The sequence below is a fragment of the Penaeus chinensis genome, chromosome 43 (assembly GCF_019202785.1).
Source record: "Penaeus chinensis breed Huanghai No. 1 chromosome 43, ASM1920278v2, whole genome shotgun sequence".
NCBI lineage: Eukaryota > Metazoa > Arthropoda > Malacostraca > Decapoda > Penaeidae > Penaeus > Penaeus chinensis.
In genome coordinates this window covers 20,645,476-20,649,936 of record NC_061861.1, presented here as the reverse complement: position 1 = coordinate 20,649,936, position 4,461 = coordinate 20,645,476, and positions in this window count along the sequence as shown.

Here is a 4,461-nt window from a genome sequence, read left to right as displayed (position 1 = left end):
AGGACTTTGAATGAAAGGAAAAGGATGGATTGGAAGTAGCTGGTGCTGTAGCAAGCCACATTATTAAATGACCTGTAAGACATCCTACATAAAACTGTAGCAAAATTCATACCATGTGATTTATTTATTGTAAATATTAGAATGGCTTAAATTTATTTTCAGCTGAACTAGTATTTAGTGGTGCTCTTAGACAGACAATCATCTTGTTCAAATCAAATTAATATGTTTGCATGACTTGAAAAGAGCAATGAGTTTCTTGCAAGAAATTTTCTAGTTGTCCTCCTGATTTAGCATTGTTGTTTTATGAATTTTGCAACAGTTCAATTATAGTCCTCAAACTTCTTGTTGCCTGAAGAAGGAAGGACACACATTCTTGTTCTAAAGACAATTAAAAAAGTAATTTATATATATATGTACAGTATAATGATGAGTGTGATGTAAATATAATGTGAAAAGTGAAAGATTTTTCTATCAAAATAGTGATATTAGTGACTAACTTGCCAATTTTGAACAGGATAGTAATTTGCTGTAGGATTATGTTCAGTGCAACGAAGAATGAAAGTCCTTATAGCATTGCTTAAATTTCAAAATGGTGGTGATGTCACACACAAAGCACAACCAGTGCCTATGTCGTGTCTTAGGGAAAACAAAGCTGCCGTCCACAATGCCTGTTGTACCTTTCCCTCAAGATTTGTATAAAGATGAAAGTTAAATGTGCATCATGTAGAATCCTCCTAGTGACTCTGCTGACTTAATTCCATAAACATCAGAAACTTAGTCTTAAAATGATCAACACCATCTGCACGTTCTGCTAACTGTATACACTTGTGTTCAGTTCAGTACACAGTAATTTACACATATCGTAGTGTATAGCTTTTTATGCTCATGATGTTAAAAAATGTCAGTGAATGATAACAAAATATTTGTAGTATTGTCAAAGTACCTATTGTGTACTTAAGTAACCAAGATAACATGTCTTCTGATTTTGGTAAAAACTCTTACTTCTGTACCAAAGATATAAAGAGACTGGCAACAGTTCTCAAGACTTCCAAAATATAAACATACAGATAGGCCATGATAAGCCAATCTCCTAGTGCTTGGCAGCCTGTAATTAATTAGATTTGTCATTCAAGTGCTCAGTATAGTCTGGTGAGCTATGTTAAATTTAGGCTCCTATGTATTAATATTACTTGCACAAATGTAAAGCAATATAATTCATCTCTTGATTTTGCCCTCCATCTTTTGGATTATATTGTATGATCTTCTCATTTGCCATATTGTTATTTGTCAGAATTTGAAGGAAATAAGTTGAATGGTTAAAGGTTTTTGATTTCTAGAAAAAATACTTAAACAGCATTACCATTGTCTGTTTTGTAGTTACGCATTTCCTAAACCTTGTGAACTCTTGAGATCCAGTTGTGAATGTTGGTGGTTTTATTTTGTTTTAATTAACAGTTACAATAATTTATTTTTAAAATATGTGTTTACAGCATAATAGAGGTTATGAATAAATAAACTTTTTAAAAATCAAAAGCCATATTAAAAATTAATATTCTGCAGTTGTGGTAAATGTACTAATGAAAGTAAATTTTCTGAGTAGCGGCTAAGATCCACACTGTACTATGCATAAGATCAATGCATATGAAACTTTTTGTTTATAGTTACAATTTGAAATATTTGATGTAACACTTCAAAACACTACTCTTATTACGATTTTAAGATTATGCAAAATATTTCTAAATTTCTGTATAAAGTTGATCTTTAATTTTGGGTATATTAATTCCCAAGTGAAATATGAATACTATTCTTGTTTGTATTCACAGCATGTAGTAGATTTGTCTTTGGAAAATCACAAAATTATGTAAAAATGAAAGGTTGAGAAAAAAGTCACAATACAAATGATGTTCTCCTGATACATTCCATTCCTTCACTAGTCCTTTTGTTGGATATGTCTGTTCCTGTTAGTAGAATCCAAAGTCCTCTACCTACCTTGTTGCAGTATGACTAGTTTTCATATGGTGGACTACCAAAATCATCAGGCAGGGTGCTTGAACTTTGGGCTAGTATGATAGATCCTTTATACAGGGCACTATTTAAGGAAGGATACTAAGAGAGTGCTCTCACTCTTTGATAGAGTGGAGGTGTATAGAGTAATGGTACTAAATGGTTTCACATATCTTTGCATATAGCATTTGTTTGCATGAAATTCATATGAATACTATGTATTTTACCACAAAATCTGATAGAGTATCCTAAGATTCACAAACATGTATATGGTAAGGTGGTTGTGTATATTTATTTGCTGTCAAGTACAGTATTATGGTGTAAATGTTTCTAAATTAAAATTCACTTAAATATATGCAGTCTCAGCAAAACCTACTGTTTTAGGAGAGTTCTTAATCCTTTGGTTAAATCATCTCATAAAATTGGTTAAGCCTTTGATGCTAGGCAAAAAAACAGAATGGAGGGACGGTGTCACTGCAAGCTTTGCACCACCAGTTATGAGCATTGATACACTGAATTGTCTAATTTGATACTGATATACTGATACTTAAAAATTGTTTAAAGTGATTCCGATACACTTATTCTTCCAAGATAGTCAAAGCGATGTTGATGCCAATCCAGGTATCACTGAGACTTTATTGAAAGAAAATATCCACACTCATATGTAAGAATTGTATTTGGATGTTTGATACAATGCAACCTATGAATGCAGCCGAAAAGTGTATTTGAAACCTTACAAAGTAATCACACATGAATATTTTGAGATGACACAAATTATACTGTAACTTCAATAGAAGGAATACATTGGTGTCTTCTGCACCACACTAATAGTGAAAGCAATTGCAATTGTAAGGTACATTCATGGAAGATAAATGTGCCATTTCTTTATAATAAAGGACCCCTTAATTCCTTGCTTGTTGTCGTGGGGGGCTAAGGAGACAGAGACTCAGGCTGAGTGTAGGGGAGTACCCCAGCCTTGGACCTCAGCCCTCCCCTCAACTAATTTTGCATGGCCTCTTCTTCTCTCCCTTTCCTTTCTTTCTCTTCTTCATCATCCCCTTCTTCTGTCCACTTCCTAAGGCGTGAGAGCCATGCTGAAAGGCTGGCTTTGTGTCAATCATGAATGGAAGCCATGGGCATGTTATTCCCTCAATTAATTGTCTAGCCTTACCCCTCATGGGGACCCTGAGGGGTAGACTGTTTCTTATCCCCATATATTTCAAGCTCACCATGGCCAATAATGAAGATGTTATACCTTTATTAAGGGCATTAAGGCTTGCCCCTTCATCAACTAGCCTATCTAAATTTGATTTCATTGGTTTCCGACCCAGGCCTCTCCTTTGACCATGGCTCCAACTGATACTAATACCCTTCCAAAATCAACTCTATCCACTCTGAATCACTGTGCTGTTTACAACAAGGACTGGTCAGACTGTGAAAAGGACTTGCTTGCATGCCTCATTGACTATGATGCAGTGGCAGTTCAGTGCTGCACTATTCCTCCCAGAGTCCAACATAAGTCCTACACCAATATTACCAAGATTAGCTTCTGCAGACATGACCTCCCCCATGAAGTTTATATAGGTGGAATGCACAAATTAATTTAGTCTCTTTCAGAATGTGACAGATCATAACAGGGATAAGAGGGCTAGATAGACCGTCTATGCTTGGCTTAATATTTACAAAGCATTAAAGATGACATTAAGGGTATGGAGTACTGCCCTCTAGGAAGAAGTGATCATGTAGTAATTAAGTTGAAATGCAGGAAAAACTCATCAAGGAAGGCAAGGAAAGAAGAGTATGATTACAAAAGAGGTAATCATAGAAGCCTTAAAAAATTATTTTATGGCATAAACTGGGAAACCCTCCTGAACGAAGAAAACCTTTAATGTGCAATAAATCTAAATGTTGCGGTCTATAAACAAGGAGTAGAAAAAATTGTATCAAGATTCAAAACTTAAGCAAGAAATGGCTAAAAGTGGTTCATTGATAAATGCAAGAAAATGAGAGAAAACAAACATCTTTTGAGAAGGTTCAGAAATAGATCTCAGGCAGCGCATGAAAGGTACAAAGTAGGAAGAAAGGAGTATACCCAAACAATGAGGGAGGCGAAATTAGACTTTGATAAGGATATAATCGATAAATGTACAGTTGCAGAATTACATTTCAGTACACTTGCTGGGTCCCACTTTTATACAACAACATTTATGTAAACTTAGAGTAAATAGCATTTTTATGAATAAGGCGAAAACCCTAGGCTGTTTGTAACAGCCTAGGGTAAGCCATTTCATCTTACGTTTTCTTCAAATAAGTGATAACAAAACATTTAGTATTAGCTATCATTCACTTTGTAATTGGATATTTTTCAAATCCAATTTCTCGGAATTGTTTGTTAATCGGCATGGCAACACCAAGTGAAACAGTATGCCCTTTCTTTCAACATATTTCTTGAAACAT